Genomic DNA, 21,344 nt, shown 5'->3' on the forward strand with positions numbered 1-21,344 from the left:
TCTCCGGCTATGTGCCAGGTACTTTACATAGGGGGCAGGTAAACATCTCATGTGATAAAGTTGAGAAAGGCTGTGAACCGCTTGTGTAAGGAAACACAGTTCAGGAAGCCTACAGTCAAGTCGTGCTATGACTACAGTGCCAAGCTTCCTCAGGTTACCCATGCCTGAGAACTTCCTTCAGGGAGGGAGGCAGCTGACTGGTCATTTAGGGTGAATTGTTTCTGCCTTAATAAGGAGGAGCCAAGGGCCAGGGTAGAATCTCATTAACATAAATGTGAGCTACCCAACCAGAAAACTGAATTCATTTGAATATGAGGGCTTCCTTTGGGGAACCATGAGAGAAGGAGCTTGGAGAAGAAACATCTGGATTCCGGTGTGTGGGGCGTATGTGTTCCTTCCTCTTGCTCTAGGATTCTAGCTTTCCAAGTTTGCTTACAGGTTAGTCACTACTCAAGGCTGTCTGAGCTGGGGCGCCTTCTAAAGCCTTCCCAGTCTCCTCCTGCTCTAAAGGAGAAATCCCGGGCTCCATGGAGCTGGCCTGGGCGCCCGGGAGGCAGCGGAGGTCGGGTTTCCTCACCTCCCCCTAGGAAGTGGTCCCGCCTGGGAGGATGGAGTAAAAAAAGTGTCTGGTTGGGAAAGTAAATAGATGCAAGGCAAATAAATAAAGAAAATGCCCACAAGCAATTACTGAGAGGAAGTGACATTTTTATGTAAGTCACTTTTCTGACGGACACCAGGCCTGCTTGGCTGAGAGTGCCGTGGGAATGCTTCCGGGGAGGGTGTGTGGGTGGGGTGGGGGTGGTCGCTGTAAGAGGCCAACGCACAGCGGGGGTGCGGAGACCACCCGGTGGGTCTCGCTGGCTGGAAGTTGCGGTGCATTCTCCCCTCGTTCCCCACCTCCCACCCCACCCACCCACCTCCGCCCCAAGCTCGTCCGTCCCCAACTCCGATCGAGAGCGGGTTGCTGCGTGAAGCCCGCAGGCGGCGCTTTTCCCGGGTCCGGTCGGGACTCCCAGGTGGGTCCCCCGCCCGGCGCGCGCCGAGCTGGGCCGGCCCCTGGGCGGCGCCACGGCAGCCGGGGAGGAGCGCGGGCGGGCGGGGAGCGCGCGGAGGCGGGCGCTGCGCGGGAGGGTCGCCGCCGCGGATCGCAGGCCGGGGCGCGCGGCCGAGCGGGCGGCGGCGGCGGCGGGGAGGGCTCGGCGGCGGGCAGGCTCGGGGCTCCCGGGCCGGCGGGGTCCGCCCGGGCCGGCAGCGTCCGCCCGGCGGCGGGAGGAGGAGGGAGCGGCGTAGACAAAGAGCGGCATCTGGGCGGGCGCAGCGCGGCCGCCGCCCCGGGACCCGCGCTGCTGCCCTCCGGCCTCGGCGTGCGGTGAGCAGCGAGGTAAGGCGACGGGCGGGGGGCTGCAAACTTGGGCGGCTAGGCAGAGTTGGGAGAGAGGGGCCGGCGGGCGGGGACGGCCCGGGAAGGGCCAGGGAGCGCGTCCCCCTGCGCGCCCCGCTGGTGCCCTCGGCCCCGCCGCGGCCTGGGCGTCCCCGGGCACCCGCACCTCGGATGCACACCTTTCTGCGAGCCCTCGCCTTTCCCAGCCCCGGGCTGGCGTGGGGGGTGGGGCGCCCTCCGCGGGCGGACACCGGGGACCGAGGACCAAGAGCCCTCGGGAGCACAAGCAGTCCTGGCCTGCGGGCGGGCGTGGGACCGAGCCGTGGCCGGGTCGCCGGGCGCGCGTGCCTGGGAAGAATAGCCTGGGATCAGAGGGCCCCGGCGCTAGGAAGCGGAAGGCTGCGATCGCCGGGGAGAACTTACTGTATTTAGAACTATTCGTGATCCGGCACAAAGCTGCTGTCACGTCTCATATGAGAGGTCCATGCCTCGGTGCAGGGCGCTTTTGTGCCTGGTTCCAGTCCCTGCGCCCTGCTCAGCATTTCCAAGCCTTAAACCTTCCGAGCCAAAGTTTCTCCCAGCCGCTCTGCCCCTTAGGTTTATTGCGATTTAAGCAAGTGGTTCTGCAAGAATTTGATGGGCTACTTTTAATGCCCCGACGGCACCTCCCTTTTGAGCACTGTTAGCCTGGCATTGTGTGGAGGGGTTTGATTTGCAAAACGCTGTAATTTATACACAATAACGACTCTCCCGGAAGGTGTGCGCGGGATGCTGGGTGGTGGTTAATGGATAGCAGACGTGACTTACAGTAGTATTGTGAACAGCTTGGGGACACAGCTGGGCGCTAAGTGGAGTGGGCCCTGGCACCCTGAGCCTGTTTAGGTCGGCAATTTGCCCCTTATTTGGCTTTCCTTATTTTGCTAACAGGTTTAAGGCGGATCCTGCTGAGTTTGAGTCAGTGTCTGAGATGAACAGGTCCCAGTTTGGGCTGGAGGTGCACAGGCCTGCTCCTTGGTTGACCCCCAAATGAAATAGCCCATTGGCCAGTGGGCATGGCTTGCTAGGTACCCTCCCGTGGTGACTCCTTTTCTGTTCCTCACCCATTGCAGGCTTTCCTGCAGGGATTTTGAGGAGGAATGAAAATAATTTTGGGTGTGTTTCAAGCCTGGGTTTTTTGGTACAGTTATCAACAGTGGTTTTCTAGTGTAAAGGTCACTACTTTATCAAAACATCTAAACTGCCTGTGGGCACTCCCTTGGTTGTTCACTTTCGAAGTGTTTATAGATACAGAGATCTAGAAACAGACTTTCACGAATGTGCCCCGTTTATTATAGCGAAGGCAGCAAGAAGAAAGTGCACTTCAGACACTTAAGGTTTTAGACCTCCAGGTTGTTCCTAAGTGACTGCAAGGGACAATCCTACCTTCAACTTGGGTGCATCCTGGTAGGGCGCATCCTGGTAGGTTACCGTAGTTTTGCTTGAGGAAAGAAGAGGTCCCAGTAGTCTGAGGATGAAATTGAGAACTTGGTGCGAATGTAAAGCTTGGAGTTACAGCTCACTACCTGCCTGGCTCTTAGCCCCTTAGATGTGCAGTCTCAGGGTGGGGAGTTGCTGTAGGAGCTCTGGCTGCTTGCTGGCTTGATCAGCCCACCTGTGGAGAGACTGGCCCCTTTAAAAATGGGCAGAGCATAAAGAAGGTGGTTTCCAGCTCCCTGCAGTCCAGGATTCCAGGCTTTCAGTTTTGCTCTCTCTACATGCTCCTGGCTTCAGTCAGTCTTCCTCCCTTTTCTCTTTGACCCTGTCATATTCCTGACCTCTGTCATGTATGTTGGGGGGCTGAACATTTCCAACACACAGCGGCTCCCAGGTGTTGGGGACATGCGCTTTCATCCTTGTTAAATCTCCCTGGGGCTCCCTTGCTGGAGCAGACTGGATGACCCCTTGAAAACACCCGGAGACTCACTGATTGCAGAGCGACCTGGAGTTCTTTATTTGATCTCTTGAATTAGCTTAATTTGCCCTGGCAAGGCCAGGCTGGGTTGCTCCGTAAGGCAGGCATGCTTCTCTGACTGACTGGCTTGCAGTGTGAACTGGGGCTGACATGGCTCGTGGAAATGATTTTCTGATGTTTAGGAGGAGGCAGAATTCCAGATTGCTTGCTGCAAGTGCGGAACCAGAGTAGTGAGCAGTGTTTGTAGTGAGCAGTGTTTGGGAAAACCAGCCAGCTAACTTTTCTTACAAATGAACTGGGAACTCTTGACAGCCCCCCCCATCCCCCCACCCCCACCCCGGAGACTTAGGAAATTAGTTTTCCCCTCCAGAGGGACTTCAAGTGGTGCTTCGGAATTGTTTCTCTTTCCTAAAATGAGTGGTGGAAACATTTCTCAGGGTGTTTTCAAAGGACAGAGGTGGGAAAAAAAAAACAACACCAAAATGATGCTATTTGTGCTGTTAAATGCCCACGCACGTTAAGGCAGCTCAGAAGGTGGTCAAAGTGCCCTTTTACAACAGGAGGCTATCAAAGGTACGCAGCCACGGTGAAAAGAAGTCATTTCTGTAGGCCATCGGAGTAGCGTGACTTTTAAAAAGACTTCATGTTTTCAGCGGTTCACTTTGGACGTAGCATAGAGAACCTGGATTACACCTTCTACACCTCCACCCCCAACCCTACCTCCTCCCCTGCTCCCTGGAGGAGTAGTATACATCCACCCGAGATTTTCAGTCCTCCAGGCCGTGGCAGTGAAAAACATTCTTTAGATTGACTTAGCAGTGCCATGTTAGGGTCCCCGTGGCGTTCCCCATCTCTGACTTGTACCTGTATGAGTAGCCAACAGGGATCTGGTCCCTTTCACAGCTTCCGTGAATGTCTTAAGCTTCATCTCTTTGAGTGGCCATCTCTCTCCTAAATCTCACCATCTGGCATCTCAACTAAGAGGCAATGAATGTGTCCTGGGACCACCAACAAAACTTGCCCGGTGGTTTCCTTTCGATATCTGTGACCTTCTTTCCACCTGTCTCCATGGTTTCCTAACCTGCTGTGGGCTGAAGGTGTCGGGCTGGAAGGTGTTGGGCGGACGACTTGATCCGAAGTTCACAGTTCACGTGTGACAACACACTTAGGAACGCACAGCTGGTTTCTGGCCTGAGGTTGGTAATGAAATCAGAATCTTAGCCTCTGCTCAGAGCCCAGGACTCTCAGACAGTGAGGGAATGTGATCTGGTGGCCTTTGTTTGGTAAATTCTCTAGTCGGGGCAGGTCATTTTTAGTCCTGCCGTGAAACCTGAAGACAGAAACAAATTCCTTTATACCCCCTTTTACACATCCTGAAGGTAATCTTACATAATCCTTTTTGTGCACCTGCACAGTGACTTCCTGGGGCCAAACAAACCCTGCCCCAGAGCCATGGGCATGGTGGGCTGCCTGAATGGCTTTCGTTGTTTTGAGACATGGTCTCACTCTCTAGCGGATGCTGTCCTCAAACTTGATCCTTCTGCTGCAGCCCGACATGCTGGGATTCCAGGTGTGTGTGTGTGGGGGGGGCACCCTAGCTTGACAGTTTTGGTTTTTCCATAGATAAGGCTGCCCATGTCAGCCTGTTGTGACAGGACATTTAAGTTGTTTCTGTTTCCTAGTTAATTGTGAATAGGGTGGCAGTGAACATGCTGAGCAGAGTCTTACTCTGTGGAGTAGGAAGTCAAGAGAGTCCTTTGGGCATGTGCCAAGGAGCGGTGTAGCTGGGTCATATGCTAGGTTTATGGTTAGTGGGGTTTTTGTTTTGTTTTTTTTTTTAGGATTCTCCATACTGATTTTCAGAGGGGCTGCACTAGTTGGCATTAACACCAATAGTGAATGCAGATTCCTCTCTCTCCACAACCTTGCCAGCATTTTTTCTCAGTTGTTTTGTTCATCTTGGCCATGCTGCTGAGGGTGAGATGAAGTTTCAGAGTTTTAATTTGTAGTTACCTAATTGCTAAGGGCGATTAGCACTTTTTTTTTTTAGAAAGCATTACCAAAAAAATCGAAGGCTTTTTGAGCACCGACATGATGTCATAAATGGGCAGTTCCACCCTTGACCTTGTGACAGATTGCCCAAATTCAGGTGGACTAGAAATATTGCCTAAGATTACACTCAGTGCGCATATAAAGTGTATATGAAACACATGAACTTGAATGTTTCGACCTGGGTTAACATTGTTTCCTCCAAATTGTGATGTAGGCAGGTTGTAGATCAGGATGATAGTAAATAACTAATTCATCAGCACGATAAACAAACAAATTTTAGCCCAGGAGTTCTGGTTGAGGATGGAATATGATGCACGTACCTGAAAGGCTGACACACTTCTGACCCCAAACAGTTGGGTGAGGGACATTCAGCTTGTCTTGCCATTTCTTCTTTTAAGACAGTTTTGGGAAATAGATACATTTGGCTAACCAGTAGTTAGGAAGACCTAAACTTTCATCTAATGAGATAAGAATAAGATATTAATATGATATAGTTTACAAAGTACTTTTTACATGCTCAGTATTTAGTGTTCTGCATAGAATGACATAATTGGGTCTGACTCACATCTGTGTGAAAAGACGGGGATCCAGGACAATGCCAGGGGTGATAGATCATGGCCTTGGCTGATGTCTTCTTCTCAGTGCCTTGTCACCTTTCAGAAGGCGGCAGATAAGGCCATAAGTGTCACTGAGTCCTAGAGTATTGTCATAGCCCTTGGGTGTTGTCTTGGTTATAGTTTCTATTGCTGTGATGAAACACCATAACCAAAAACAAGTTGGGGAGGAAAAGGTTTATTTATTTATTATTTATTTGGCTCACACTGCCACATCATGGTTCACCAGTGAAGTCGGGACAGGAACTCAAGCGGGGCAGGAACCTGGAGGCAGGAGCTGATGCAGAGGCCATGGAGGGGTGCTGCTTACTGGCTTGCTCCCCATGGCTTGCTCAGCCTGCTTTCTTACAGAACCCAGGACCGCAAGCCCAGGGATGGCACCATCCTCAGCGAGCTGGGCCCCCCTCCCACAAATCTATCCTGTGCCATGGTGCAGGTGTGTAGAGACATGGTTGGGGCAGTTCACTTGTGGGGCCCCTTGGAAGGAGAAAGAGCCATTTGTGTGGGGGCAGACAGGAGATAGGGCAGTGACTTTGTGTTCTTGCTTCACTTTGAGCCAGAGCCATCTCGAAAGTCACCTTGTGCCCAGGGTGTTCATTCCTGCTTAGTGTGTGTTTGGGTCTGCTTGAGCTTTTGTAGAAGGATGTTACCGACTAGGTGACTGAGGCAATGGAGTGAATTTACTCAGCATTCTGGACCAAGGTATCATGCCATGTCATGTTGTCTGGTGAGGCATGTTCTTCCTGCTGGTCTTCTCTTTTTTGTCTAAGCCCAGGATAAGGCATCTCTGCTGTGTCCTTGCTGTCTTAGGAGGGTAGCGGGTCCATTAGATGAAGGTCCCACTTTTATTATCTGGTATAACTGTAACCTTCCCCCACTTACAGTTTCTCCTAACTATATGTTTGTGGGTGTGTGAGTGCAGGTGCCCAAGGGGGCTAGAAGAATGTGTTGGGTCCCCTGAAGCTGAAGTTAAGAGTCAGTTCTGAGCTGCTTGACATGGGTGCTGGGAACCAAACTTACCCTCTGCAAGAGGCGTCTGAGCTCTTAACCAGTAAGCATCCCTGCAGCCCCGATATGCCGATATTGCTTTTTGGAGATGAGGTCTCACTGTGTATCTCTCGCTAGCCCGGACCTCGCTGTGTAGACCATGCTGGCCTCAAACTCTGCCTTTCAAGTGCTGGGATTAAAGGCATGTTCCATCACACCAGGGCATTCAACTATCTTCTGTTTTGTTTTGTTTTCCGAGACAGGGTTTCTCTGTATAACAGTCTGGCTGTCCTGGAACTCACAGAGATCCTCCTGCCCCTGCCTCCTGAGTGCTGGGATCAAAGGTGTGCATCACCACTCCCAGCTTCAAAATATCTTCTTTAATGCTCTGTGTCCAGATACGTTTGGCCTTCAGCATCTGTGGTTTTTACCAATGGCAAAACTTCAGTCGGTACTAAATATACACACAGTTTTTCTGAAATGTATTTCTTAATACATTTTCCTTACCATCGACATTATTGGATCTATATATAATCTAGAATGATGTAGAATGTATGGAATGCAATGCCTAGGTGATGTGCAAAGACTGTATGATGTCGTTACAGAAGAGATATGAACATTTGAGGATTTGGGTACCCTGGGAGCCTCTGGAACCAGTCTTCCATGATACCAGTGGAGGATTGTATCATTATTTGGGGGTTAGGGCTTTAGCGTATGAATCTGGGGCTACAATTCCATCTGTCACAGTGTAACTCTGTGTTCTCAAATGGCTGATTTTGGGACAGGCGGTTGCTTTCACCACCCAGATCTAGAATCTGTTTATCTTTGTCTGAGGACAACTGCCAGGGATGGTTTCAGAATAGCGAGAAGTAAAAAGAGACTATCAACTCATTGAGTCTAGCCCTCAAATCCCACGGCCGGGAGGAAGCCTTGGCACTGGCCTTTGAGGCTTTAAGCAGAGCGATTAAAGGACGAAGCGGCTTGACTCAGTCCATTATGGACGCTTGCCCTCACCATGTGGTTTGGCCCTGGGCACTTGCTGGGTTTTGCTTGTGTGTGTGTGTTTTTTTTTTTCTCGATAAGGACTTTGATCAATACAGTGGAGAACATGGTGGGTTTTGTATGAGAAAGAAAGCTCTTCTGAACCCCTGAGAGTAAAGTATGGGGCAAGGTGTGCCCCTTCAGTGACAGTGCTGTGGGCATGTGAGGCAGTGAGTGCCCTTCCTGGGCTGTGCGTGCTGGTGTTTAGTGAGACAGACATACCTTCATCTCTGTGTGCTTATGACCAAGGCTAGACTGTTGTTCCAAGTGACCACATTGGAGGGTGGGGGCTAGCCTGTAACTAGTCTCCATCCATATAGGTCTGTTAGTCCATGGTTCCTTTGTTGCTTCAGTTTTTTTTTTTCCCCTGTTCACTTGCTTATTCTTTCATTCATCCAGAGAATCAACTCTTTCCTAATTATTTCTGAAACTTCCGTTGTCTCAAGCGGCACCACCATCTCCTGGTCTGCCTTGTCCTCCAGTTGCAGCTTCTTCATCCATCGGCTCATTCCTCCTTGAATTCCCCTTTGTCCCCCCAATCTGGCTATCGGCTCTGTTGATCGTGCCTCCAAAAGATTGCCTTCACCGGAAATCTGCTCCATCCCTTTTCCTTCGACTTGGACATCCAAACAGATTGTAACCACTCCTGCCCATCTGTTTGCTCCTTGACGCGCACACTCAGTTGTGACCACCTTCTTGCACTGGGTGACTCCCCCCACTGCTCCGGGCTCCATGTACCAAGATGTTCCACGTCCCTGGTGTTACAGATGTGGGTGTACACACGCGCTGTTGCCTCTGTTCTCCAAACCTCCCTCTCCCCGGAGTTACCGCTGTCTGTAACCGCATACTGACAGCGATGTGCTCATTCTGGTAAGGAACCACTCTTAGAGACACGGCTGTCCACTGGGGCTCTTCGGGGCTAGCCCCCAGACTGCTGCGCTGTTGTGTAACTGTGGCTTTGCATACAGTGCAGCTGGAGCCTGGCTCTTTATGGCAAGAGAGGCTGTCTGCAGAAAGCATCGTGGGTATATATGCCTTTTAACGCAGAGTGTCTCCCTGTAAATTCCTCTTGAAGCCATTATCTGTCAGGAACAGTGCCATCCCATTGAAGTACTGTGTGAGTCACCCATGCCAGCCCCAGATGTAACTTTTAAGTGTTCTCAGGGCCACGTTAAAAATATAAAAAGAAACAAGTGTTTTTCTTTACCGGGTATATCTAAAGCAGTTTAATTTATGTATATAATCATTATCCAGTGTAATGAATGTGTGATTAGATTTTTATTTTTTTACTTGGTGAAGTCCTCAGAATCCAGCACACACGGTGTAGTTACAACACATATCTTTTCCTTCTTGGTGCATTTTGGGTGCTCCACAGCTGCAATGTTGGGGAACTTGGGGATATACTTTCCATGGTTTATGCTTCATTTAGCTCACATTTTCCAGGTGAAGATAGCTAGAACTGGTAGTTAAGATTGTAGCAACAGTTTAGGGTAATAATAGTGCAGCTACGATTGCGCTTTTCTTTGGATGTACAGCCTATGTAGTGTAAGGAATGTCTCTCTAAAAACATTTTTGGGTTACTAAAATCATGTTGGATTAAAAGTCAGTACACATATATAATCAACGTACTTCGTGTGTTTTACAAATCTTTTTAAAATGTGTTCTTAACTCTAGAGATTTAAATTGCCAACATAAAATAAGTTTTTACATATTTCTGATCAGTGCTTAAGTACTTAATCTGTATGTAGGTATAGAAGCTAAAATCATGTTTTTGAGTGTTCTTTAGTGCACGCGCACGCTGTACCAGACATTGTAATTACTTTTGTAAGCACATTGCAAACAATAATTCATTGAACCAGACCTGAGCGTGGCACTTTCTGCCTTTATCTTGGGAAGAAAAGCAGGGGGACAGGGTTGGTCGCCTGATGTCACAGCTGCTTGTCTGCTTGTCTGGGACTGTGGTTCTGATCTCCTCCAAGCTAGGCCACCATCCCTTCATTAAGATGTGTCCAAGATGCATGAAACAGATCATAAACTTTCCTGATAGTTAAGATTTGAAAAACATTGAAAGAAAAATCATTGGTAGGGAGTGGAGCTTGGATATAGAGTCATTCTGGAAAGTTCTTAGCTACATGTGAAGGAGGCTCTGGACTTTGGAAATGCTTCAGTGGCCTTGGAGAGGTGGCTGTGAAGGGTTACACTGTTCTCCTGACTGTTCCTCTGTGCCCATCTGACATGTGTGAAGGTCTTGAGGATTTCCAAGTTGGCTTTGGTATCTTTTCTAAAGTCAGAGAGGGTCAGGTTGCCTCTCTCTCGGTCTGCATTCTTGGAGGAAGCAACTGCTTCAGAGTTACCATGGGAACTATGGCACTGGCTGCCGTTCTAGCCCAAACTTGGCCTTTAGCGTTTGGAGTGCCCTTGGGGTCATCCAGAGGCTTTTCCATGAGCAGCTGAAAGCACCTGGAAATAATACAGTCTGTTTATGTCTCTATCGATTTTCCTTCAAGGATGTGCCTCAATTTAGTAATGTATGAATTTTGGCTGAGTATTTTGGGATGTCTGTAAGTCAACAAACATTTTAATTATATCACTTAGGAGCCTGGCTGCAGAAGCATTCACTGTCTTGTTTTTCCTTGTCTCTCTTTCTCTCAGCTTTGTCTGTTTTACAGGTGATCACTTTATAAGCTTGTATCAAGCCTGTGTGTGTGTGTGTGTGTGTGTGTATGCGTATGCGCGCGTGCGTGCGGAGGGCCAGTCAGGACTGATAATAAATTGTTCTTATTTTACTGTGTTTGATAGAAGCCAGCTTGATGTTGATATAACAATTGCAAGCTACATTGTCGTTTTTAAATTTAAAAGCGTTTCATTTTTTTTTTTTCTCTTAAAGCAAGAAATAAAGGGTATGGGGAGTTATGTTAGAAAGTTTCCAGAATCTTGGTATGGGTGAACAGTGAATTTAAAGAAACAAACTCAGCAGAATCTAGCAAGCTGGGTAGGAAGACGGGTCTCTTCCTTCTCTTCATTTCCCCCTTTCTGTGCTTTTGGGGTTTCCCTTCATTTCTTCACCCCTGTGTGGGCTTCAGCGCAGCCACTGGGCTTTTCTGTGTGGTCTGGTCACCTGGGCTCACACGCCACCCTTGATGTCCTTGTTCGTGGTCTCCGTAGGATCTGGCTTGCTCGGCTTCAGAAGCTAGACTCTTACCCCTTCTGATCAGTCCTCTGCTCTGCCGGGGCAGAACTGAAGCGCGTTTGATGAGCCGCTCGTGGGTCAAGAGTCTCGGCGTTCTTTTCAGACTTGATTGTGCCGGGTACCTGCTCACTCGCTCATCCAAAGAAAAGCCGAGTCTGTCTTCTGTGGAAGTGGATTCTCTTCATGAATGTGTCTAGTTCCATGCCTAAGGGGGAAAATATGTTTTAACGTACTGCATCTTAGTACATGCACAGCTTCCCTGTCCTTCTAGGATCTGATTTGCTATTAGATTTGGATTGGGAAATAGAGGCAGTTTTTCACTTTTGCAAATCCAAGATTACTTTTTTTTCAGGGTTAATATCTTGAAAAACTTGATGGAGCCCTGAACATCCTCAACCCATGTCTTTAAAACTCATTGATTCTCAGCCGAGCAGCTTTCCCATGCTGACATCTGGTAATGTCTGGAGACACTACCACCTGTTGTCATGTTTTGGGGTGCTGCAGGTGGTTAGTGGGTGCCGGCTGGGGTGTTGACATCCTGTAATACAAAAGCCTGTCTCCACAGCCAGGAATGAACTGGCTCAGAACGTCCAGTTAATTGAGGTGAGTGAATGCTGTTCTCTCCGTTTGAAGTCAGTCACAGTGGACCTCACAGTTGCTTTTGGGAGCCCAATTTCATTCTTCCACTTGAATCAACATAGTGAAAATATTCCATGTTTAGAGCTCCCGAACACCGCTTGTACATCTGTGCCGTTAAGCATGTAAAGGAGTGTGTCATTGACGGTGCTTGTCAGGAGTAATGTAAAAGTTTGACAGTCTGCCCGGCAAGACATCTGTTTTCTTAGAAACTTGACACTGATGATTATCCAGAGAGATACGTTTATATACTTACAAGTTCATGGGCATCAGGGCTCAGCCCTGGTATGTTTTGAGCTGGGTGCATGCGTTAGGGATGGAATGTTTGATGCCTTATCTTTGTATGGTCCTTACCTTCTTCAAAGGAGAGAAGACAGAGACCACAAATTAGACCTTAGGAAGGAAAAGGAAAGGGAAAATTCTAATTTGGCTGTCAGTTGCTGACTCCCAGCGTCTACAGAACTACTGATTAGCCAGCCTAGGGTATGATGACTGTCTGAAACTTTTTCCCTTTGTAAATAGGCTTTCTTGATCAAGCAGGGAAAAAAAAGGATGCTAGAAATGAGGAGGCGGCCTACCAGCTGGAGTCGTCTTGTCCTCATAGCTGTCTGTTTTGAATCGATTATTTCCTGTCCTTGTCCTCTTCCTCTTTTGACTAAATTTCTTATCATTCTTCCTGTTCTGCTACTAAGGATAACTACAGTAGCGACAGTTGGTGAAATTTCGAAGTTGGGAGATCCTTTAAAGTGTAGCCCATCTTTGCTTCAGTCCTATCCCAGGTGGCTGAGGATCCTCGGGAAAGTTAATGGTAACTTTTGGGGAACACCAGGAACTTCTGAAGTTACCAGATGCTGATCTGTCTATGTATCTTTTTGTTGCTTGTGGGCTGTTGAATGTCATTTCTTCTTGCAGTGTGGGTGGAAAGGAGTCCTCTGTGGTGAATTGGGTGTTTTGTAGGCGAAGAAAGTACCCAAACTGGTTTATGGCTTCCCAGCTGTGAATGGCTCTCTGGAGAGGTGGTCATGTGGATGTTTCTGAAAGCTGCTGGCCCAGCACTCCATTGTGGCTTGTTTCCTTCAGCCCTTAAGCATCTGCCTAAGGTGGGGATTTCTTGGCTTTTCATTATGCTCCGAGCTGGATTAAATTGTATCATTCCGAGTTTGATTAATAGGCTTATCTAAATTTGAATGTCTGAAGTCTTGATTCATCTGCTGAGAGCCTTGGCTACTGATTTGGCTAGTTACAGTGTTACTTTTTTCCACCTTCTCTTGATACCTGGCCTGTGTTGTGAAATAAGGGTTCGCCATAGTATTCCTTGAGCCCTCTTACAGGACTGCCTTTGGGTTAAAGTTAAGAGTGGTGTGTAGCCTTTGATTGGTAGAATGTTTCCTTCAAGGGGGGTGGATAAATGGTTTAAGTAGCAGATCCAGAGGCCTGCTACCTGTATCAGATCCTGGACCATAGTTAGGGCTGGAAGGGGATGTGGAGGCAACAAAACTGTGTTATTTTTCCTGATCTGGCTTGGGTGATGGATTGCTGTTCAGATTGTATTTTGAGTAAGTTACGTTCACGTGGTGAATGTTTATTGATACCACCAGTGTGTCAGGGTTGTGGGCGCCAAAGGCCTACCCTCAAGGAGCCTATTTACTAGCCTGGAGATCTTACATAGTCACAGTCACCTACTTCTTATAACAAGTAGTTAAAACACCACCTTCACCTTTGTGTTGGAGGCGAGGCCACAGAAAGTCTCTCCCACCCTCGGCAGCCCCAGTAGAAATGTGTTTCCAGGATCTGGGAGGAGGGTAATGCTCTCCCAGGTTCCTTGGAAATGCAGTCACCTGAGTGGAGTTGTTCCCTGGAGTTGGTTGTGACCGCTGGTGGCTACCACCGCCCCCTCTTTCTCTCTTGTTCCTATTTAAGGACCCAGGTGAGAGTCAGACCGTTTGCGCACAGTGGACTCTCGTTTTTGGGGGGTCAGCTAAACCTGTTCTTTTCAGATAATGTAAACTCTACTTGTCCATTGCTCATTTACTTAAAAAAAAAGTCAGTAAAACTACTTATTGCTGCTTTTAGCTGAAGACAGCATTCAGGTAACACACAGATAACTTATTTCTTGTCTTGGTTGATAGTGGTATAATGCATTTCCTAACATTTCATTTTTGCTTTTATTAATGGTTTTTGAGATAAGGTATCACTATGTAGCCGTGGCTGGCCTGAACTCACTATGTAGATAGACAAAGCTGGCCTCAAACTTAAAGATCTGTCCCGCTGCCTCTTGAGTGCTGGAATTAAAGGCATAGGCCACCACAGCTGGCTCATGCCCTCACTTTTTATTGTAGAGAAGGTTTACTCAGTCAGTTTGTTTCTTCTGGAGCAGTGGATGATGCAGCTCAGTCCCGTGCAGCCATTGTAAGGGCACGCTTTGTTTTCTCGTCGTAGGTCTGACTTGTAAAGTGCTTCCTTTGGAACTTAAAACTGTTTCTTACTCTGGTGTGGATGTTTCTTCTTGCATGAGGGTTGCCCCTAGGGCCTCCTAAACACCTTGTGTATTTGTAAGTGTAGCCTTTCAGACTGGGGACTTCTCCAATTCAGCGTCGAGATCATAAAGGTGTTTTGAAGGTGAGGCGTTGCAAAACTGTTTCCCAGAGGTGGACAGATGTCACCTTTTAGGCTTAAGTTCTGTTTCGAATAGGAAAACAAACTAGTGTTGCCTTTTAGTGTAAGTAGGAAGGAGCGTGATTACTGAGGACCAATTCAAGCTGAAACAACCTTCATCTCCTTTGGCTTTGGGTGACATGGATTATTGTAACTTGTGAAATACTATAATTAATTCATGATAGACTGTAGTTAAGGCTTCGTGTTCCACTTGAACTTAATTTGAGAGTAAGCCAAGTTTAATTTGGAGATAGGAGGTTTGTGATGGGATTAAAGGTAGAAAGAACAATGCCCCTGGTTTGGGGCCTTGAGGAGAGAACTTGTTCAGTTTTATTGAAAGGTATAAGTTTGCTTATACACTCTTATTTATCTATATGTGTGTACACATAGTATGTTCTGTTGGATTTCAGTCATGTAGAAAACTCATTCTATTGTATTAAGGTAAGCAGTAATGTTTTTCTTATTTTTTTCTTTGTTTCTTTTAATTTAAAAAGTTGGTGTTAAACTGAGAACCTAGAGCCCACACACAGCCTTGAGCTTGCCGGGCAAAGGCCCTCCCACTGAGCATTATCTCCAAGCTCTTTATTTTCTTGAGTACTGTGATTCGCCAACTTTATCAAAGTACAGTCTGTTACTGTTCAAAGTCCACCATGGTGGTGCTTTATGCATGTGTGTGTATTTTATTGTTTACATTATGCCCCCCACCCTCCAAGGATCTCTCCAACACAAGCTAGCTGTGAATTTCTATGTAGCCCAGACTTGAACTGGAGATCTTCATATTAGCTAGCCCTGTGGGCTAGAATTACAGGTGTGTCCCACCATACCCACCTGCACATTTTAAAACATTTTCAGATGATGGAGACATACCCAGCACCGCTTTTCCTCATTTCTTTGTGTGGCATTCCTGTAGGGCTCTGGTCACATCTCATGATCAGTGTTGATAAACGATGTCAACCAAAGCCTGTGCTATGTTTAGGTTTATATAATTAATACTTGCTTCAGCTTTTCTGTCCCAGGACCCCGCATTGCCTTTGATCCTGAGTTCTAAAGACACTGGGCAGGCGTTTTGAGCATCAAGTTAGTTTCCTATTGATAAAATTGGGGTTGTGGGCCAGGAGGTGAAGTTCCATTCTCTTCATATCATGAGTCATGAATACCCTGTTTCATTTATGTTCCTGGGCTATAACACCCTGACAAAAAGCAGCTTTGTGTGTGTGTGTGTCGGGGGGGGGTGTATTGTAGCTCACAATTCAAAATTTAATTCTTCATTTTGGGAGACTCCAGCCAAGAACTTCAAGGAGCTAGTTACATCCCCAGTTGAGACAGATAATTAGTTCATGGGTGCCCAAGTTCATTGATTGCCACTGCCATTCAGGGCCCAGCCTAAACGGTTGCTGCCCATGTTCAGGACCAGCCTTCCTACCTCACTTAACCCAGTTAAGATCTCCCACAGATGTGCTTACAGACCAAGACTATCTACCCCGGTGGTTTTAGATTGTGTCAGGTTGACAGACCATTGTAGGTCTACGCTGTCAGTATGGTTTGCAACCGTATGCTAACTTCGGTCACCTGGTTGAGGTATAGGCTTTTCTGATGTTGATCTTTTTCCTTCTTTCCATCCCTGGTCTTTGGGCAAAGTCATTTTCCCAAAGTGGAGTTGAGCTCTTCCACCTGGAAATAATGGTTCCGTCTCCAGTAGCTGTTTGGAACTCTTCATGGGAGGTGACCTGTTCAACCTGCAGGAGGATGATTTCAGTGACCTTAGGAGGCATGACAGCATGACTCCTTGGCGCTGTGGTAGAGGAGGTGATGGGGTGGTGCTTTATCATATTTCTAGAATGTGGTTTCCGGATATGGAGAAATGTAAATTCTCAGGGCCTACTTTGGACTTAATGACTCATTCTTCTGAGACAGATTGACCTGGAATCTTCTGTTGAACGAGTTCCTCCGGTGATTCTAATCTGCGTGGAAAGTTGAGGGCCTCTGCTGTGGATTAGCACCTGAACACTTCTCATCACTGCTCCTGTGGAAGCCCTGGGCTGCTGTGTACACTTGAGAACCAAGGCTCCATGCAGGAACTTATAGTCTGCCTGCCTGGGCTGGCTAGTCTTAGGTCAGCTTGACACACAAATTAGAGTTATCTATCTGAAAGGAGGGAACCTCAATTGAGAAAAAAAAATGCCTCCATGATAATTCGGCTGTAAGGCATTTTCTTAATTAGTCATTGATGGGGAGAGCCCAGCCCATTGTGAGTGGTACCATCCCTGGGGCTGGTGGTCCTGGGTTCTATAAGAAAGCAGGCTGAACAAGCCATGGGGAACAAGCCAGTAAGCAGCACCCCTCTGTGACCTCTGCATCAGCTCCTGCCTCTGGGTTCTTGTCCTGACTTCCTTTGATGATGAACAGCGATACAGAAGTGTAAGCCAAATAAATAATGATAAACCCTTTCCTCCCAACTTGCTTTTTGGTTATGATGTTTCATGGGAGCAGTAGAAACCCTAAGTAAGACAGAGCCCCTTCCACAGCTTCCACCATTTTTTCCCTGGCTCCCTTTTTATGAGCCTGTGGTCCCTTCTTTCTAGACAGACAGCCTCACATCTCTGGTGGTTTCAGATTTGCAGTAGAGGAAGAAATGGAACGACAGCTCTGAGACCTACTCTGGAAAGGTCTGAGCCAAGGAATGGAGGTCCTAAAATGCTGTCTGTCCGAAAGTAGTTTGGTTTCAAGGGAGGGAGGGGCACCCAGACCTCATGTGGACTGGTTCAAGTGAGTCAGAAACCCCTAGCAGCAAATCTTTAGTTTGTAAGCTTATCCAGTGGGTATGCTGTGAGATAGCCCAATAGCTCTGAGGCAGATCCCCTTGTTGAAGTAAGTGGACAGTGGCCTCAAGTGGCTTTGGAACCTTGGGGTCTGGGCGGCCCTTGTCGCAGGTATTGCCTGTAGAGGCTCTGGGTAGGAATAGGATTGGCAGAGTGGTTCAGATCTAGTGCTGAGACCAGGTACCTCCAGATAAAGAGCTTGCTTGCTGTGTGATAGGTATGTTCGTCTGCCCTGAGCCTGCTGAACCAGGGCAGTCTCCCGGGCCAGTGCTGTGGGAGGCTTCGAGTAAGTTGGCTCAGAAGCTGGCTTGGGGAACATCTTGGAGACAGCCTTTCTCTCCATTGGCTTACTGGTCTGAGGTTCTAGAGCTGTCTTCTTTCGGGGAGGGGGTAAAAGGAGAAGAGTGTTTGGCTGGTCTCTTGAGTGCATGCAAGGTCATAGCCAAGGCCTGTTGCTTCTGTCCCCATGATTCCCCCAGTAGTGATATCATTTGAGTGTGAGTGAGGTCAGGGAACAGCTTATTCCTCTGCATCTCCAGAATGACACAGGCTACAGAGCCTCCTTGCATCCATTTGTATGAATATAATGCATGGCGCTGTATTTATGTATTAAAATGACTGAGTGCAAATTCAGGGATGTTTTTGAACCTGCTTTCTTTTCGGTCTATGCTTCTGTTGTAGTTGATGTCCATTTTGAGCTGCAGATACCTGACCCAAACATAAATTCCATCACCTTTTCTTTACACACACACACACACACACACACAGAGAGAGAGAGAGAGAGAGAGAGAGAGAGAGAGAGAGAGAGAGAGAGAGAGAGAGATATTTTGTTTTAAAAGGGGTCTCACTGATTTGCTAACACATGTTTCAAACTCCTGGTCACTGTGTCTAGCTAGATTTCTGGTGTTATTTCGTTTTTTATTTTATTTATTTATTATTTAAGACAAGGTCTTTCTATGCAGTTCAGACTAGCTGTGTAGACCAGACTGGTCTTGAACTCAGCAGTGATCTGCCTGCTGAGTGCTGGGAGTAAAGGTGTGGGTCATCACACCTGGCTCTGTTTGTAGCCTTTTAAAGAAAAATCAGCAGTAGTTAGCATGAGTAGATGTGAATTTCAGTGGCTTCGTGTGGAAGTCACTTGCCTCCATGACACTGATGGGGCTGGGGAACATTCAGGGCTGGTTTGTGGAACTGACTTCGTTGGGGCTTTCCTGTCACAAGGCTTCTGGAAGCCCCAGATGCCTGTGAGAGGGGGAACTGAGGCAGGGTTTTCTCTATATCTCCTCCATTCAAAGTGGGGGAGGCCTGGCCGGAGGATGCAGGCTCCAGTACATCCTGGGCAAGCATCATGGCGGAGGGGGCGGGGGGGGGGGGGGTCAGGCCTGTCGTCAGTAATCTCCTCATTAGCCTTCCCTTCTTAGAGTCAGAGAAGTTCAGAAACTCCTCACTGAAAAGGGGCTCATCTTTGCTCTGGCCCTGAGTTTGGGATCTAAAGGTTTATTAAACCAAGTAGAGGATGAGGCCAGAGGATGAGGGCTGATTTGTATGTGTGGTACAGAGTTCAGAGTTATTTCTTGGAGAAGGGTCCTTAGCCCACCCACATACCCCTCTGCTGATGACTTCAAGGAAGTTCTTGGACTTGAGATGGAAAACAAAACAAACAGCAAAAGAGGCATTTTTATTTTGATCAGTTTTTAGTTGGTTATATAATATTTCCTGTAGTGGCGCAGTCCACAACCTTTGCAATAAGCAGAGAAATGGCCGTGATTTTCCTGTGATTGCGTGGTGGCTGTGTGCTGAGGACAGACCCCTTCCTGCTTGCCTTTGATCTCCGGTTAGACCCGCCACTGTATTCTCTTGTTCACTGTGTGCATAAAGAAGTCCCCAGGTGACGGTATCAAGTCTGGTTTTGAATACCGAATTAATAACTGTTGTGACATTTAAATAGCCTAAAACCAAAACCATTTAAAACCCCAGGGGACTCTTTGAGAAAGAGTCTCCAGACCTCAGCATTGTGTCACTGGAAAAAAAAAATCAGTAGTAGTTAGAGATTTATAGATACATAAGGCACAGGAGGACTTGCTAGTCTAAGACCAGCATCATCCTGCCTTCTGATGATGCCCTCGCCACTGGCCAGAGGCATTCTTCCGAGGCCTTACGGGAAAACAACCCAGTTTTGTTACCTAACAGAACTCTTTCCAGCCTCGCCATGTTTTATCTACCTATTCTCCAAAGGAAAAATGTAAAAATAATTTCATTTAAGTTATGAAAGGACCCATTATTGTTTTTATAAATGAAATTAATTGTTTAAGTTGTCATAATAGGGAAGTATATATTGTTCCTTGGCTAAAAGCACTAATGTAAATTTGTTTGGGGGTGAGTGGTTGTTTCATATTCTGGCAGTTGGGTTGGGGCTTCAGGGACTTATGATGACTTCTAGGAACAGGAAATGTCAGTAACTTTAAAAGATCTCATACACGAAGGCTTTTGGGCTCTCTGGGGTGTGGTGGCAAAGCCAGCCCTTGGCTCTTTTGACCCTGTGTTTAAAGACAGATGCTGTGAAATTCAGGGATCAGAGTCGGCACACACACATTGCTTGCATTTGACTTCCCTGGGTGCAGCACTGTAAATACCAGAGGTGAGACGTTCCCTTCAGTGACGGCCTGCACAAGGTGCGTTCTCAGAGCACCGCTGCTGCCGCCGCAGTCGGAGCTGATATTTATTGAGTACTTAACGGGGCTGAGCATTTCATACCTGTTGTCTAATTTGATTCTCTCTATAACCCCGAGAGGCTGCCCTTCGCCTTGTTGAACAGATGAAGTGGCCGGCTTGAAGAAGCTAAGCAATTTATGGAAGTGCTAGTCTTGGCAGCTTTACTTGGGAGCATTTTCCTGTGGGCGGGTTACATTTGCATGCCTCTGCCACCATGCTTGGCATTGGTCACAACCATGGCGTGTTGTATCTGCATTTTCCAGGCTAATGGGTAGCGCGTGGAGGACATCCTTAATTATTTTAGCCGTGCAGTTTGAGTGGACATGCTCCCTTCTCTCCGGCCACGAGTTCCACGTGTTTATCTGTGGTTACCCTCCCAGGACGGCTGCTTTAGGGTTCAAGCACAAAACATAGAAGCTGCCTCTGAATTTGATAGCCAATCCTGTCTGGGAAAGGAACCAGCTCTGGTTGTCTAAAGAGAGGTTTGTGGCTTTGCCAGGACAAAAGATCTGTAGGTACAAAAAGAACTCCAAGTACTTTATTGGGACCCAGACTCGTCCCTTTCCCTCTCCATTCCTTCCTTTCTTACTTACTTACATATTTACTTATGCATTTCTTTGGATGGAACCCAGGGCCCCAGACATGTTAGGCAAGTGCTCTCCCAATGTGCCCCACCTGCCTGGTCCAAGACCTTGATTTCTAAGATATAGTTTTCTGGCACTTTTTATTTATTTGCTTTCTGTGGTGTTGGACATTGAAGCTTTCACTCCAGTAGACATGATGTCTCTATATATTTCTCTGCAGCAGAGTCCTTTCCTTGGCATAACTCTTTAAGAGGAGGCTGCAGAACTTCGTAGTGTGGATATCTTTATGGCTACTGATTCATTTTGCTGTGATGTACCGTCAGAGTCACACCAGTTTTCAGATGCACAGAAATAAGTTTTACCTGGGCTTTGCTCCCTTGGAAGTCGGAGCATGAATGGCTGCTCCAGAACGGCATGGAAGTTCATTTCCCCTAGAGGATCTTGGCTTAGAAAGATTAATAACAGCCCTGATGTTGGTTTCCATCAGCTAGGATTTGTACACTCTGTGACTCTGTGTCTCTTAGAATTGGTTTCCTCTTAAGCAGTCCTTGAATTTCAGGGGTAGTTCTCAGCCTCACTGACTTATAGCCCTGCCTGTTGATATAGCCCTGCCTGTTGATGGCCTCCATGGCTAGTCCTACTGTGTGTTTACTGTGGAGCATATGATCCATTCTTTGAATGGACTCCCTGAGAGCAGATGAAACACTTCCTCTTGGCATGTC

General features: G+C 47.5%; 1 protein-coding gene across 4 annotated transcripts in view; it reads left to right on the top strand.

Moving 5' to 3' along the window:
* Window positions 1-343: 343 nt before the first annotated feature.
* Window positions 344-21,344, top strand: part of Nck2 (NCK adaptor protein 2) — a 133,504-nt gene continuing 112,503 nt past the window's right edge. For 2 of the 4 annotated variants that reach the window (XM_028865816.2, XM_028865817.2), the window contains exon 1: window positions 1,229-1,381. The gene's annotated coding sequence lies outside the window, so the exon portion shown is untranslated. Of the gene's footprint in view, window positions 439-1,228; window positions 1,382-21,344 lie in introns of those variants that run through there. The other 2 variants (XM_037199915.1, XM_037199914.1) reach the window with 2 other exon arrangements.

Source organism: Peromyscus leucopus, chromosome 16_21, assembly GCF_004664715.2.
Source record: "Peromyscus leucopus breed LL Stock chromosome 16_21, UCI_PerLeu_2.1, whole genome shotgun sequence".
Taxonomy (NCBI): Eukaryota; Metazoa; Chordata; class Mammalia; order Rodentia; family Cricetidae; genus Peromyscus; species Peromyscus leucopus.